The following is a 17,751-nucleotide window of genomic DNA, read 5'->3' as shown; positions in this document are numbered from 1 at the left end:
TTTTGAGGAGCCTCCATACTATTTTCCACAGTGGTTGCACTAATTCAGATTCCCACCAACAGTGCACTAAAAGGAACCACAAAAGACCAAAGCTGGAGGCATCACACTTCCTTCCTTATATCAAACTATGCTACCAAATTATAGTAATCAAAACAGTATGGGACTGGCATACAAATGGACACATAGATTAAAGGAATAGAACACAAACCCCAGAAATAAACCCTTGCATATACAGTGAACTAATATTTGAGAAGGAAGCCAAGATATTCAATGGGAAAGGATAGGCTCATCAATAAATGGGAAAACTGGATATCCACATACAGAAAAATGATACTGGAATCCTATTTTACACCACTCAAAAAATCAATCCAAAATTGATTAAACACGTAACCATAAAACCTGAAACCACACAGTTCCTAGAAATTTAAGAAAAACAGGGAAAAATTTCCTTTATACTGGTCTTGGCAATGATTTTTTTCACATGACACCAAAAGCACAAGCAACAGAAGCAAAAATCAATAAGCAGGAAACATCAAACTAAAATACTTCTACAAAGCAAAAGAAAGAATCAACAAAATAAAAAGGAACCTAGGACATAGGAAAAATCTTTGCAAATAATATATCTGATAAAGGGTTAATATCCAAAATATATAATGAATTCATACAAATCAACCACAACAACAATAAAAACCAACATTCTGATTAAAAACTGGGCAGAGGAACTGAATAGACATTTTCTCAAAACAGACATACAAATGGCCGACAGCACATTGAAAATATGTTCAATTAATGTTCAGAGAAATGCAAATCAAAACCACAGTGAGACATTACCTCACACCTACTGAGGTGGCGTCATCAAAAAGGCATGAGATAACAAATATTGGTGAGGATGTGGAGAAAAGGAAACCCTCCACACATACTTGGGGAGAAACAGTGACCAAGTAGAATACTCTCAGCAAAGGTGACCTCAATTGTAGGAAATCATGTCTAGTTAAGAAAAGTTGAAGAAACAGGTTGCATTTAGTCTGAAAATAAGACCTAGAGGGCAACTTGATCATTGCATTGATACCATTTAAGATGTTCCACATGAGTAAGAGCTTAGGTTTATTCTGTGTTGCTTCAGAGGGTAACAGATGAGCTATTAATACCAATGTACAGCTACATTTTAGAGGAAGGAGAAAATAAAGTATTATCCAAGATTTAATTAAGTCACTGGACAGCCTGGAAACTAAACAGTGAACAGTGAGAAAATGTATTAGGAAGGCATAAGAACTAAAGGCATAAGAAGACAGTCATTAGTCAATAAATTTGAGTCAATATTCCAGGAAATATCAACCACCAATAATGCAAGAACAGATAATTTTTCTAGTTTTGCCCTCTGATTTACAACACTGCTGCTCTCAGGAAGGCTTAATCCCTCTCCACAGTCCTTCAGAATAAATGAGATTTACGAACTCGGTGGGGAACAACAGGAAACCAACTGAGGCCTGCTATCAACAAGGCACATGGCCCATCAGTTGCTCATCTTCTTCAAATGGCTGAAAAGCACAGTTCAGATATGAAGCCGTATTTTATGAATTCCTGAGACTTACCTCACCTCCACAGGGAATGCAATTGTCAGTGTTCCCAAAAAGGCCTGTTTTAAGGTAAAATTTGAAAAGTAGCTGGTTGAAATCAATCTTGGTCTATGGAAAAATACATATGATAATTAACATTAACATCTTGTACAAAAAATAATAAAAACTACCATTCTTAAGTTAACAATCATCTGAAATTTACTTCAGTTGTAAAAAGTCTAATATTTTAGAAATAAATTAATTTAGGGTTTAGGTAAGTAGTTTATAAAGAAAAAGATATATACAAGAAACTACCTGAAAACAAAGTGAAAAATACAGGGTGGGCATAGTCTCATTATAGTCAAAGTTTCACAGGTGAAATACTCTGGAAAGAAGATAAAAAATAGTAAATTAGTCATGCAAATGTATAAAATTATTACTAAAATATATCTTAGCATATACATATACAAATATAACATATCAAGGTAATTTAGGTAGCCTCCCTTTAGCGCTTAAATCAATAAATATATTACATATCCAGTCTTTCTCTCTGTTTTTCTCTCCATCTTTTTCTCTCTCTCCCTCTCTCTAAATAATACATTTCATTGTTTTTGTTATTGAGAATTTTTTAATGTTTATTTGTTATTTTTGAAACAAACAGAGAGAGAGAGAGTGCCAGTCCGGGAGGAGTGGAGAGAGAGGAGGACAGAGGATCCAAAGTGGGCTCTGTGCTGACAGCAGCAAGCCAGATGCCTGGGCTCGAACTCATGATCCTCACTGTGAGATCATGACCTGAGCCCGTTTCGAAGGCTCAACCAACTGAGCCACCAAGATGCCCCAGTTGTTGAGAATTTTTAAAAACTACTATTTCTGTATTTAATATCTGTCCTTTCAGTTTTTCATAAATAATTTCTTATAATTAAATCAAAATGCTCGTGTAGTGCTGCTATCTTCTCATTAAACATTACTTGCTGTTATAAGAATATGGATTGCAATCAAACATATAAAAATGTTCAATGTAGTTAGTTATTAACACTCACTACTATGGCTAAATTAAAAAGACTGACCATAACAAGTATTGGAGAAAATGTAGAATAAAAATTGTAGTACTTTGAAAAGTTTAATGAAATTAAATAATCCCTTAGAGACTAAGCAAAAAAAGAAATAGAGAAAAAGGAAAATAGGAAATGTAAGAGAGGATAGATATTACCATAGATCTCACAGACATTAAAAGGATAAAGTGAGCTCTTTTCTTTTGTGGCCATGGATGAAGGAAGCACCGGCAGCCAAAATAAATTTCAATCCCTTTGTGACTTCTGACTCAAGCAAGAACTGTAACAGGCATTTAAATTCACCTTCCTACATTTGCAGCAAGATTATGTTTTCTGCTCTTTGCAAAGAGCTGATACAGAAGTACAATGTTCTACCCATGCCCATTTGAAAGGATGATGATATACAAGTTTTGTGAAAACACACAAATTGGCAATTAGTCCAGGTGTGCAGGAAGAAATACATCATCTACATTAAACAAGTGCAGCGAGAGACGGTAGATGGCACAAATGTCCATGTGGGCATTCACCCTAGCAAGGTGGTTATCACTAGACTAAAACTAACTGCAAAAAGATCCTTGAACGTAAAAGCAAATCTCACCAAGTGGGAAAGGAAAAGGGCAAATATAAGGAAGCAACAATTGAGAAGATCAGGAATAAAGTCATCTTATATATGACTTTAAATAAAAAACTGTTAGAATTAGGGGCACCTGGGTGGCTCAGTCGGTTAAGCGTCCAACTTCAACTTAGGTCACGATCTCGTGGTCTGTGAGTTGGAGCCCCGCGTCGGGCTCTGGGCTGATGGCTCAGAGCCTGGAGCCTGCTTCGGATTCTGTGTCTCCCTCTCTCTCTGCCCCTCCCCCATTCCTGCTCTGTCTCTCTCTGTCTCAAAAATAAATAAACGTTAAAAAAAATTAAAAAAAAACCTGTTAGAATGAAAAAAAAAAGATAAAGTGAAAAATATTATGAACACCTATTTGCAAAATAAGTTCAATAACTTGAATAGAACAGACAATTCCTACAAACACAGCTTGCCAAAATTAAAAAAAATAGACATCTGAATAGCTATATATTCTTTAAAAAGAACTCATAATCAAATTATTCTCACAAAGAAAATATCCCCAGATGGTTATAAACTGTATCAAATTTCAAAGAAGAAATGGAATAAATTTCATAAAAGGTCTTTGAGAAAGTAGTTGGGGACGGAGCAAAGTTTATTATAAGCAAATACATTTCTGTCCTTTTCATGTACAAAAAAAAATAAGAACAAACATCTGAATAATGTTTATTGAAATGATGAACGTGTTTCTGCTTAATTTTCTTCTCATGATTTTAGAAGTAGATATTTTTCTAATATTTGTGCCAAGACATGTTTAGAAGCATCAACTGTGACCTACATTTTACTTTGGCCTACGTTTTGTATTACTGTTAGGTTAAGAAAATATTGAGATATGCAGACATCTGACGGTTGTCCTTTGATAAGTGTGAGCTGAGCAAAATGAATGTTGTGAAGACGAAAGTTTTCGTTATTAGGTTGTGATGAAATCTTCCATTCTATTGTTGGTCATTATTAGATTAGTTATCATAAGAAAAGTTTAACACTTTCCAGAAGGCTGAGGCAGCCCATAGATATCTCCTTACTGATATCCATTAGCAAATAACTAGGTGAATTTCATTTAAAATCTATTCATTCAATAACTTTTGTCTGACCAATTCTTACTTGGAACTGAAGGTATCAATAAAAACATCAATTCTTCTCCCAGTCACAGTATCACAGATATTGTTTAAGAGAGGATTAATAGATACTTTAAAATTTTCAATACGTACTATAACATGCATATACATGGAAAAGCAATTCATCTCATCTGGAGAAAATTAAATCAAGATTCAACTTAAAAGCTATAATCCTGAGGAAAACACAATTTACTAATGGTTTTGAATTTAATAATTGTTCTAAAAATATTTTTGAGATGAAAAAATATCGAGTGCCTGTGATAAATGTCTTGCATAACTTTATTTATAAAGTATAGTTAAGTTTTGCATGATATCAATGATCGTTGTTAGCAATGTTTTTAATGGCAAAAGGAGTAAATTTATTCTTTGCTTAATATTCTGATTGTTTTCAATTTTCCACGATTAGAAATAATACTACATTTATATTTCTACATATAAACTCCTGTTTTTCTCATTTCTTTGTGATAATGTTCCAGAATAGGATTAGTAACATTACCAAAATTTAAAATTAGAAGTGTAATGGATATAACACATTAGGGGGCTCTATGCATATTACTAAAACAATTTCCTAGTAACTGTTAACCAATTTATAGCCCCATCATACAATTAGTTGCATTCTTACCAACATTAAGAATTGCACTTAGGGGCATCTGGGTGGCTCAGTCAATTAAGCGTCCAACCTCGGCTCAAGTCATGATTTCACAGTTCATAGGTTCGAGCCTTGCTTCGGGTTCTGTGCTGACAGCTCAGAGCCTGGAGCTTGGTTGTTTCAGATTCTGTGTCTCCCTCTCTGCCCCTCCCCCTGCTAGTGCTCTGTCTTTCTCCCTCTCTCTCTATCTCTCTCTCTCTGTCACAAAAATAAATAAACATTAAAAAGTTTCACTTAGATAATATTGTATAGTTTATAGAATATAAAAATATATAATAAAGGAAAAATAGAATATTAATGATAGAAGTAAAATTTTATCACAGTAATGTGTTAACCCATCAATGAAGATAAAGAAAGGAAATTTGGGATATGAATGGAGAATGAGTAACTACTAGCTGTGTAAGGTTAAGAAAATTAATGCATAAATGACATTCTAACCTTCAAAAACATTACAATCTATTGACTATTTTTATAAATCTCTATGATCCAAGCTAGAAAGCACTATGTCCTCTAAGGTAAAAATAGATACATGATCACTGGGGAGGAGAGAATACATCAAACTTAGACCATGGAAGGTTTTGAGGAAAAGAGGAAACTTTACAAGACTTTTAACAATCTCATAGGATTTTTCACTTTAAAACATTAAATACTGAGAATATATGATTTTTAATAAACAGTGAATTTCGACATACTGATAATATATAGCAAATGTTTAGTTTAGAGAGGCACTTGAATGTAGAGGGTAGTGGCACAGATTCTGGAGAGAGATGCTCTCTTCAAATCCAGCTCATCTAACTTCTCTGTTAGATCAAAACCTCCTGTAGCACTCCCTGGTGTAGTCTGAAACTAGCCCCCCATATTTGGAAGGCAAAGACGTACCACGGAAAAAGGCAGTCCACTTCATGTTAGTAGGTAGCAGGTTTAATAAGCAAGGGAACTTACTTATGAGGCTAAGTCAGGTGGCCACAAGACCAGTAGATCTCCACACCCACTCATCCGAATCTTAAACATTTACAGAGAGGCCTTAACTGGGTTCAATCATGTACCCAGTCCAGATAGCATCAACACCACATTTCTATCTTAAAATGTATGCATGGAGCAGCTTCGGGGAGTGGGGAAGGCAAGCTGATCACACATCCCAAGGATACAAGAGGGGCTAGACAGCCTCCCAATTGCAAGGGTCCAGCTTGCAGGTTTCCTGGTGGCCACATTTTCTTTGTACCTTCTTCAACAATCTCTGTAAGTTTGAGCAAGTTATTTAGGTAATCTCTGCTCCAGTTGCCTCTTGTATAAAGTGGTGAATATAATTGTATCTGCCTCTTTGAATAGGGACAAATTAAATAAAGATTAAATTTAATTTAAATAAGGATTAAATTAAAATTAAAATTAAAATTTTAATACATGTAAAAGGCTCAGAATAATGTCTGGCAAATGTTATATATGCCTAGACATCATTATTATTACTATCACCATCATCATCATGATTATTACAAATAGCTAATCAATGAAAGTAAAATCAGAAGATATATTTTAACATAATGGAAGTCCTGGAATAACAAATGTATGATTTTAAATTATGTTCTAAAGGTAATGGAAAGACATTAAAATGTTTTCAATAGAAATACAATCAATTAAGAAATGGATGAGTGTAGTAGTAATGGGATAAAACAAGAAGAATGTAATGTTCTCATCTGTATTTTTCCTAGCATATACCTTGAGCACAAACTACTTAGCAGATATTATGCATACAATGGAGATGATCATTTTAAACTCTGTGCTTTAGAAAAAAAAAGGGCATCTAAACGCCTATTGAGACTTCAGGTCATAGACCAAGAGAAAAATGAAACGAATACACTTGCCATGTAAAATGTCAAAATTTAGGGGATGCCTAGTTGGTTCAGTTGGTAGAGCATGTGACTTTTGATCTCAGGGTTATGAGTTTGAGCACCATGTTGGAGAATAGAGATTATTTAACAGAAAAAGATTTTTTTTATAATTTTTTTTTACATTTATTTATTTTTGAGAGACAGAGAGAGACAGCACAAGCGGGGGAGGGGCGAGAGAGAGGGAGACACAGAACCCGAAGCAGGCTCCAGGCTTCGAGCTGTCAGCACAGAGCCCGATGCGGGGCTCAAACCCACAAACCTCAAGATCATGACCTGATACTTTATAAATGATTCCAAGATGTAAAACCATTAAAACTTCATTCTCTGAATTCTATGCCTATCCAGTACAGCAACACTTAACAATCACTTTGATGCTCTTGCGACACCCTCCCCCTTTTATCTCTTTTAAACAGATCTTTGTCCCCCATGGCATTTACACTTTAGAAAAAAAAAATAAGTAATGTTTACTTATTTTGAGACAGAGAGAGAGACAGGGACCATGAGCAGAGGAGGGGCAAAGAGAGAAGGAGACACAGAATCTGAAGCAGGCTCCAGGCTCTGAACTTTCAGCAAAGAGCCCAACACAGGGCTTAAACTCACAAACTGTGAGATCATGACCTGAGTCACCCAGATGGCCCTACACTTTTTTTTTAATAGAATACAGCCTCTAAAAGAGCCTTCACCCTTTGTAAGACTTGATCAGTGGAAATATAAGTCCTAACTATCTTCCAAGAAAATCTTGCTTTTAAAATCTTAGATTTTATGACAAAGTTGAGCACATTAAGACCAAAATGAAATATGAAATTTCCCTAGGTTAGCTCTTGGTTTGGAAAATAAGTATGGATCAGAAGTAAATCTTATTGTCACTAATATCCATGTAGAAAGTGAGTAGGGTTTGGTCTGTTTTTGTGGCCCATGGCTTTATGTTTTTCACATGATGCATATAAAAGCTAAAAGGTCTCTCATAAAAGAGAAAAACTAAAATTACAACTATAAAAGTATATAGTTTCTTTTTCTGGTAGATTGCAAAGTTTTGAAAACCAAAATGGCCTGATAATTAACTCAAACACAAAATTAACCTAACCAAAAAAAAGTTTGGTTGGTCTAATTTTAACAAATAAAACAAGCTGATAATTTATTATTAAATTATTCTCATTGTTAAGTTGGCTGCTTTGGTATCAATAAATATAAATTAATGTCATTTTATGAAAATATACTTGTTAAAAGGAATTAAATTTAAACATGTATATTATCATTAATTTTTAATACCTAATATTAATATTAGCAAATAAGGATTATCCCTTGTTAAGGAAAAAATGGTGCTATCTATATAACAAATTATTACAAGGAAAAAAGAAATATTTATTATATATCTTAAAGATACCATTAAATGCAAAAGCTTAAATTGATTGGAGAACTTCTGCATCTGGAGAGAGGAAATAGCCATACTTTCCTCTACTTTTCCCACCAATACAACTAAAAATCCTGAATATTACATACAAAACAACACATGAAAATTCTGAAAGGAGGAGAGAAGAAGCCAACTCATCTAGGGACATTGAGACCAGAAAAATATTGCTATGGTGAGTTCCTTGAATATTCTTTTTGTCTCACGTATTCCAGATATGGAGGTAAAGAAGCCAACAACCTGGAAATGACAGTGGACATAGAAAAAAAAAGAAAAAAAAATCCAAACAAATGCTTGCTTTTTCTAGCCAAAGGACCAGGAAAGGGGCAACTTTTCAAGAAAGACAATTTTTAGATAATACACAATATACTCTGCTGAACACCATAAGAAACTGTTGCCCTATCACCATCCATGCCAACAAAGCCCAACTGGGGAGCTTGGAATTCCATCTTCATAAGGGTATAATGAGATACCTGGACACCTCACTAGGATGCTGTCAGAGAAAGGTCAGTAAGATTCTGGTCTTTTATCATCATTTAGAGGCAGCAAGGACAGCCCTGATGTGGTATCAGTGAAGAATACATACGAAGACAGAAATCCCATTCCTGCTAAGTGGCAATGAAAAGACCTACCACCTTGAATATAGCAGAGGCCAAGCAGTGAATCTAGACATTTAAGTCTACCTGGAAATATCATGGTGATGTTTCCCTTCCTCCCAGTCTTTTGAACTGGTGTCAAATAGCTAGCTAAAGCAAAAAGTCTAGATAAGATCAAGTCTTATAATATCCAAAATGTCTTGGGTTTCAGTAAAAAATAACCTGTTACATGAAGAAACAGGAATATCTCAAAATGAATGCAAAAAGAGAATCAATAGATGCCATCATCGAAATGACACTAATGGCAGATTTATGTGACCATTATTTTAAAGCAGCCACAATAAAAGTGTTTCCATGACTAATTATGAATATCTTTGAAACAAATATAAAAATAGAAAGCTTCAGCAAAGAAATAAAAAGAAGTAATCAATAAATGAGAACATAGAGAAATAGATACTAATCAATGTGAGCAAGAGAGAAAATCAAACGTAAAAAGTAGACTAGAAACCTATGCGATCATAACAAAAAAATGTATAACATTCATGCCATTAGTTCCAGAAAGAGAAAAAAGACGGTGGAGATAAAAAAATAAATAAATAAATGTATTTGAAAAAATAATGCCTGAGAACTTCCTATTTTTGGCAAGAGACATAAAGCTACAGATTTGAGAAGCTAAGCAGGTTGATTACACTGGACTGCTTCCATCATGGAAGGGGCAGCATTTTGTTCTTACTGGAATAAACACATTCTTGATACAGATTTGCATTTCCCGCATGCAATGCTTCTACAAAACCTGCTATCTGTGGATTTACAGAATGTCTTATCCATTATTATCGTATTCCACCTAGCATTGCTTCTGATCAAGGAACTGTTGATAGCAAATGCAGTAGTACTGCCATGGACCCACGTTCATGAAATTAACTGGTCTTATGTTCCCCACCATCCTGAAGCAGCTGGCTTGATAAAATTGTGTAATGGCCCTTTGAAGGTCCAATTATAGTGCCAGCTAGGTTGCAATATCTTGCAAGGTTGGGCCAAGGTTCTCTAGGAGATGGTAAATGCTCTGAATAAGCTCTAATAAATGGTGCTCTTTCTCCAATATCCAAGATTCATGGATCCAGGAATAAAGATGTAGAAATGGGAATGACACCACTTATATTACCATAAGAAACCACTAGGAAAAAAATTTGTTTCCTGATTTCATGATTTTACATTCTGCTGGCCTAGAGGTCTTAGTTCCAAATGGAGGGATACTTCTAGCAAGACATAATAATAATTCCATTGGACTGGAAGTTAAGACTGCTACCTGGTCACTTTGGGTTCCTCATAATTCTGAATCAACAGGCAAAGAAGAGAGTTACTAAGCTGGCTGGGGTGCGTGATACTGAACAACTCTGGAAAAAAATGGATTGCAACTCCACATTGGAGGTAAGGAAGAGTATATAGAAGTACAGGAGATCCCTTAGGCTGTCTCTTAGTATCATTATGCCCTATGATTAAAATCAATGGAAAAATAAAGCAACCCAATTCAGGCAGAACTACTAATAGCCCATACCCTTCAGGAATGAAGGTTTAGGTCTTATTTCCAGGTAAAGTAACACTACATTATAGTATATAAATAAATAGTATATATATATATATATATATATTGTTAAATATTATTAAATTTACTGCTAAATATTGTTAATTTTACTTAACACCATGAAGTTAAATGCTGTTAACTTTACTTCATAGTTAAAAATTGCTAAATGTACTTTAAATACTGGTAAACATCATTAATTTTACTTCATAGCATTTAAGTTACAGGACAAGGGAGAGTGAAAAACCTTCCAAGGACTTCTCATTAACTTCTGGAGAAAGGCTTAGTGTATTTTGGTTATACATAGGGTTATTATATTATGATAAGTACAAGTATGGCCTTGTTATTGTCTTTATTTAGAGACTAGGTATTATTTAAAGAAATGCATATGGGTGCCAAATTTATAAGAGGTGGACTTGTAATGTTTAATTTTGTGTGTCAACATGCCTAGGGCAAAGTACCAAGATATTTGGTCAAACAATATTCTAAATGTTTGTATGATGGTATTTTTAAAATTAGATTAACATTTAAATCATTAGACTTTGAGTAAAGCAGATTACTCTTGATCATGTGAGTGGGTCTCATCTAATCAACTGAAAGCCTTAAGAGAAAGACTGAGGTCCCTTGAGGAAAAGAGAATTCTGCTTTCAGACTGCCTTCATATTTGAACTACAATACCAACTCTTCCCTGACTCTCCAGCCTACTAGATATGTGATTGTTTGCAATCCCTGACTATAACATCATACAAGCAGAATCATACAGAATTTGTCCTTTTATTATTGTCTTATTTCTCTTAGCATAATTTCTTTAAGGTTTATCTATTTGTAGCATGTGCCAAGAATTCCTTCATTTTTAAGGCTGAATGATATCCCATTTCATGTATATAACACATTTTGTTTATCTCTTCCATCCATTAATGAATGGAAAGCAACTTGGGTTATTTCCATCTTTTTTGGCTAATAATGCTCCTATCAACATGGGTATACAAATATCTGTTTGATTCTCAGATTTCAATTCTTGTGGGTATTCTCAGATGTAGAATAACTGAATCACATGGAAACTTCAGTTTTAACTTTTTGAGGAATTGCCTGCCATATTGTTTTCCATAGCAGCTGCACTATTTTACCTTCCTATCAACAATATACAAAAGGTATAATTTCTCCACATCATTGTCAACAATTATTTTCTGTTTTGTTTTGTGTTTTAATAATAGCCATCCTAATGGATGTTAAGTGGTATCTCTTTGTTTGATTTGTATTCTCCTAATGATTAGTGATTTTGAGCACCTTTTCATGTGCTTATGGGCCATTTATATATTTTCTCTGTAGAAATGTCTATTCGAATCATTTTCCCATTTTTAAATGGGATTTATATTTTTTTAGTCACAGGAGTTCTTTTTATTTTCTGAGTGTCACTGTTTATGAGATATATTATTTGCAAGTATTTTTTCCCTTCTATGGGTAGTCTTTTCACCCTGTTGATAGTGTACTGTTATGCATCAAAGTTTTTAATTTTGATATAACCTAATTTACCTACTTTTATTTTTGTTGGCTGTGCTTTGGTGTCATATCCAAAAAATCATCGCCATATCTAGTGTGAAGGTATCCCATGTATTTTCCTCTAAGAGTGCTATAGTATTAGTGTTTTCACTTAGGTCTTTGATCTATTTTGAATTAATTTTTGTATATAGTATAAGTTAATGGTCCAATTTCATTCTTTTCCATGTGGATATCCAGTTTTCTCAAAATTATTTGTTGAAAACACTGTTCTTTTCCCATTGAATAATCTTAGCAATCTTGTTAAAATTGTTTAAACGTATATGTGAGGGATTATTTCTGGGATCTCTATTCTATTCTATTGGTATATATGTCTGCCTTTATATCAGTACTACATACTATTATATTACTTAATTTTGTAAGAGGTTTTGAAATCAGGAAATGTGAGACCTCTAACTTTGTTCTTCTTTTTCAAGGTAATTTTAGCAACTTGGGTTCTCTTGAGGTTTCATATTAATATTAGGATTTTTTTCTGCAAAAAATGTCATAATTTTGATAGAGATTCAACTGAATCATGGATTGCTTTGGGTGGTACTGACATTTTAAGAAATTTAAGTCATCTAATCCATAAACATTGGATGCCTTTTCATTTGTTGGTGTCTTCTTTAATTTCTTTCAGCCAACATTTTAGAGTTTTCTGTACATGTCTTTTACTTCCTTGGTTAAATTCATTTCTGAGCACTTTATTCTTTTTTGATGCTACTGTAAATGGAATAGCTTTATTTATGTTGTTTTCATATTTTTCATAGTTCAAGTATACAAATGTAACTGATTTTTTATGAACTGATTTTGTATCCTGCAACCTTGCTGAATTATTACTTTTTTATTCTAACAGATGTGTGTGTGTGTGTGTGTGTGTATGTGTGTATGTAGCCTTTACAGTTTTCTACATAAAGGATCATATCCTCTGTGTACAGAGATAGTGTTAATTTTTTACTTTCCAATTTGAATTTTCTTCATTTTTCTAGACTAATTTCTCTGCCTGGGACTTCCAGTACTATGTTGAATATAAGTGGCAAAAGCAAGTAGCCTTGTCCTGTTGCTGATATTACAGGATTATAAGAAAATATTTTAGCCCTTCACCATCAAGTATGATGTTCACTGAGGATTTTTCAAGTATGATCTTTATAATATTGATGTATTTTTTTCTATTTCTTAGTCTGTTGTTGAGTGTTTTTATCCTGAAAGATTGTTGAATTTTGTCAAATGCTTTCCCAGCATAAATTCAGGTGAGCATGTGTTTTTGTTGTTGTTTTTCATCATTCTGTTACCGTGGTGTACTATGTTGATTGATTTTAGTATGCTGAAACATCCTTCCATTCCAGGAATAAATCCCATTTGGTTTATAATTTTTTTTACTACACTGCTGAGTATGATTCCTCCAAACTATGCCAGGCCACCATAGAAAATGGTTTAGGGAAGTCTGAGTAAAAATCTCATAAAATTTCCTACTATTTTGAATGGTGTTTTCTTGGTTGAGCATTTTTTGTTTTTGTTGTTGCTGTAGGTCTTTGAATGATTTCCAGAGATCCCATGAAGTTATTTCCACCAGTCTCTAATGGTTTATTTAATGCTTTTGTGGGAGAATAAGGACTGAAACTTCCTAGTCTACTATCTTGCTGATGTCACCCAAATCTGTTAATTATTTAAAAATGGTATTAATATATGCTAGCAATAAACATACACAAAGTGAAATTAAAAGTTCAATATCATTTGCAACTATATAAAAAATGAAATACTTAAATGTAAATATATCAAACCTATACAGAGCTTGTAGGCTGCAAACCACATGAAGCTGATGTAAGAAATACAGGATGAGAATAAATGGGGAGACATTCTGTATCTATGGACTGGAAAACTCAACATTAAAGATGTTGATTCTCTCCAAATTGATCCACAGATTTAATACAATTGCTAGGATAATTCCCTCAAGATTTTTTTGTACATATGGACAAGTTTATCATAAAATCTATATGGAAAGGCAAAGATATAATGCAGCAAAGTCATTTTAAAAAATAAGCATGAAGGGGAAAAATCAATCTACTAAATTTCAAAACTTGTTATATAGCTACAGTAATCAAGAGTCTGTGGTATTGGCAGAGGAAGAAAAACATAGATCAATGCAACAGAACAAAGAATTCAGACATATCCCACCAATGTTCTCAATTAATTTTTGACAAAGGTAAAAAGGCAATTGAGGAAGGACAGTCTTTTCAATAAATGGGGTAGTTGAACATCCATATCCCAAAAAAGAAAAAGAAAAAAACCTCAGTCACGTATCATACCTTATATAAAATTAACACAAAATGGATCACAGATTTAAATATAAAATGTAAACTTATGAGAGTATAGGCTATGAAAAAAAGAGAGAATACTTTGGAATCTAGAGCAAGGTAACAAGTTCTTACAAGTTCAGTCTCTAGAATTGAGACCAAAAGTGTAATTAATAAAAGGAAAAGACCAATAAATTAAACTGCATTAAAATTAAAAATGTTTGCTATTTGAAATAATCTGTTAATAGAACAAAAGGAAGTTTACACAGTGGAAAGAATATTCGAAAACCATATATCCAACAAAATATTACAATCTGGAGTATATAAGGAACTCTCCAAGCTTTCTAGTGAAAATAACCTAATTAGAAAATTGACAGGGGCACCTAGGTGGCTCAGTTGGTTAAGCATCCGACTTCGGCTCAGGTCATGATTTCATGGTTTGTGAGCTCGAGCCCCACGTCAGGCTCTGTGCTGACAGCTTGGAGCCTGCTTCGGATTCTGCGTCTCCTTCTCTCTCCTGCCCCTCCCCAACTTATGCTCTGTCACTCTATGTCTCTCAAAAAATAAATAAATGTAAAAAAAAAAAAGAAAATGGACAAAAGACATGAAGAGACACTTAATAGAAGAGAACGTGTAACAGAAAATGAACACCTGGGAAGATGTGCAACATTATTAGCTGTTAGGGAAATGCAAATGAAATATCACTCTATGCCCATCAGAATAACTAAAATAAAAAAAAAATAGTGACAGCACCAAATGCAAGACAGAATGTGGGAAACTGGATCACTCACACATTTCTGATGGGAATGTAAAATGGTATAACCATTCTGGAAAACGGTTGGCAGTTTTTTAAAAAAACTAAACATGCAACTACCATACAGTCCCACAGTTACACTCCTCATCATTTATCCCAGAGAAATAAAATTTATGTTTCCATCAAAACCTGTACAAGAATATTTATTGCAGTGTTATTCTTAATAGCCAAAAGCTGGGATGTTTTCTATGTGGTGAATGGCTAAGCAAACTTTGTTATATCCATACCAGGGAATACTAGTCAGAAATAAGAACAAGCTATTGAGACATTTATAAACCTGATGGAATCTCCATAGAATTTTGCTCAATGAAAGAAGCCAATCCCTAAGGTTTTCCATTTTGTATTATTCCATTTATATAATAAGATTCTTGACCTGAAAATATTATAGAAATGGACAACTTATTAGTGGTTGCCAGAATTTAAGGAATGGGGTGGTGGCTGGAGAGAAGTGAGTGTGGTTACAAACAGCAATATGAGAGATACTTGAGATGATGGAAATATTTTGTATTTTGATTTATCACAATATTATTATTCTGATTGTGCTACTGTACTATAATTTTGCAAGATAATATTATTGGGGGAACAGGTAACAGCTATAAGGGACCCCTCTATATTACTTCTTAAAATTGCATGATAATCTATTATCTCAAGTACATTATCTCAAATAAACAGTTTAAATTAAAGAACAGCTTCATGTTTACAGCACAAGGTAAGATGTCATCTATTAAAAACTATAAAAGTAGAAATATTTTTTAAAAACATGAAAATAAGATCAGCTGAGCATCCTTAACTTCCTTGTTTTATATAGCAATATGCAAAAATAAAATGCCATATGGTTAAAAAATTAAATTTCTTTGTTGTGGAAATGACCTATAATAAAGAACAAAATATCAGAATTTCAAATTAGTTACAAATGTCATTCCTTCATTTGATGACTACAACATGAATATGTTGTTAAATTATATTTTTAAAATCTTGAAATAAGAGACTTTAAAAACTAGAATAAAACCAAACTGAATAAATTTGATGACTAATCTATTTTTCCTTAAGTTTTAACAGTAATTAAAAGAAATAAAATCATATTATATTTATGGTCATAAAACAATCTGAAATTTAATTTAAATTTTGTATTTATACTCAGAAACTAACAAAATAATCATTTGAAACCACTACTTTAAACACTTGTATATTTTGGGGCACCTAGGTGGCACAGTCGGTTGAGCATCTGACTTCAGCTCAGGTCATGATCTCGCAGTTGACAAGTTGGAGCCCCGCGTCGGGCTCTGTGCTGACAGCTCAGAGCCTGGAGCCTGCTTCAGATCTGTGTCTCCCTTTTTCTCTGCCCCTCCCCTGCTCATGCTCTGTCTCTCTCTGTCTCAAAAATAAAGATAAACATTAAAAAAATTCAAATATTTGTATATTTCATAAAAATGATACCAGATATAATGGAGATAATTATTGTGCTCAAGTGGCAGAATTGGAGGCATTTTAAAATCTGTTTTGTAAATGTTCTTAAGCATCAACATGTTAATATAATTATATTTAATTCTATATATCCTCCAATCTAATTTTTTTTTTTTTGAGAGACAGAGTGAGTGCCCTCTGTGGGGGGGAGGGGCAGAGAGAGAAAATCCAAAGCAGACTCTGCACTCAATGCACAGCCCCACATGGGGCTCCAACTCACGACCCTGGGATCATAACCTGAGCCAAAATCAAGAGTCAACATTTAACTGATTGGGACACCTAGGCATCCCTCCAATCTAATATTTTATGAAGTTAATATTTTATGACATTAAAAGAAGTAGTTTGGCTATGAAATTGGAAAAAGCTAATCCAGTCTTTACTCAGATGAAGATACCATTCATAAAGTATATTATTAATTTATGAGTATTTGTCATTTAAAACACATTTTCTGAATTCTACACATAATCTTGATGTTATTCAATATCCTAAGGGATTACACAGTGAATATCTGAATTTCTGTTCTCTAGGAGATCATCATCCAAGATAAAAATTTATGTTCTCTACCTCCTTTCTCTCTAATAAACTATAACTGCTCAAAAAGACCCTCCCCTTTCCAAAAAAATCAAACCAGTCCAAATTAAAATTTTTTCCCAACAATTCAAAAACACTGACTCTCACATTTTCCTCCAACTTTTCTTCTCCAGCACTTTTTTTTTCTCTTCCTCTCTCCCTCCCTTCCTTCCTTCTTTCCTTCCCTTCTCTTCCCTTCCCTTCCCTTCCCTTCCTTCTTTCTTTTCTTCCTTCTTTCCTTTCTCTATTTTTTCTTTCTTTCTTTCCTCTTTTTTCTTCCTTCCTTCCTTCCTTCCTTCATCTTTCCTCCTCATATTGTTGCTTGTTGAATTGTGTCACCCTAAAGATTAAGTTTTATCTGATGTATTTAGTTAACTGAGTTGATACTGAATTAAGGTGAGCTTTAAATCCAATATAACTATGTCCTCATAAGGAGAGACACAAAGGCACAGGGAGGAACACCAAGTGACAAGGCAGGCAGAGATTAGAGTGATGTGTCTACAAATCCAGGAATGCCAGATTGCCAGATATCATCAGAAGCTGAGAAGAGGCAAGGAAGGAGCTTCCTCTAAAACCTTTAGAGAGAGCATGGCCCCACCAACACTTTAATTTCAGA

General features: G+C 33.8%; 1 pseudogene; it reads left to right on the top strand.

Annotated features, from left to right (window-relative positions):
* Positions 1-2,823: 2,823 nt before the first annotated feature.
* LOC124527269 (60S ribosomal protein L26-like) lies at positions 2,824-9,793 on the top strand (annotated as a pseudogene).
* The last annotated feature ends 7,958 nt before the right edge of the window (positions 9,794-17,751 follow it).

The sequence above is a fragment of the Lynx rufus genome, unplaced genomic scaffold, assembly GCF_022079265.1.
Source record: "Lynx rufus isolate CCGP_SWC_20201006 ecotype Redwood Valley unplaced genomic scaffold, mLynRuf1.p SCAF_5, whole genome shotgun sequence".
Taxonomy (NCBI): domain Eukaryota; kingdom Metazoa; phylum Chordata; class Mammalia; order Carnivora; family Felidae; genus Lynx; species Lynx rufus.
This window is presented reverse-complemented; position numbering and strand designations above follow the sequence as displayed.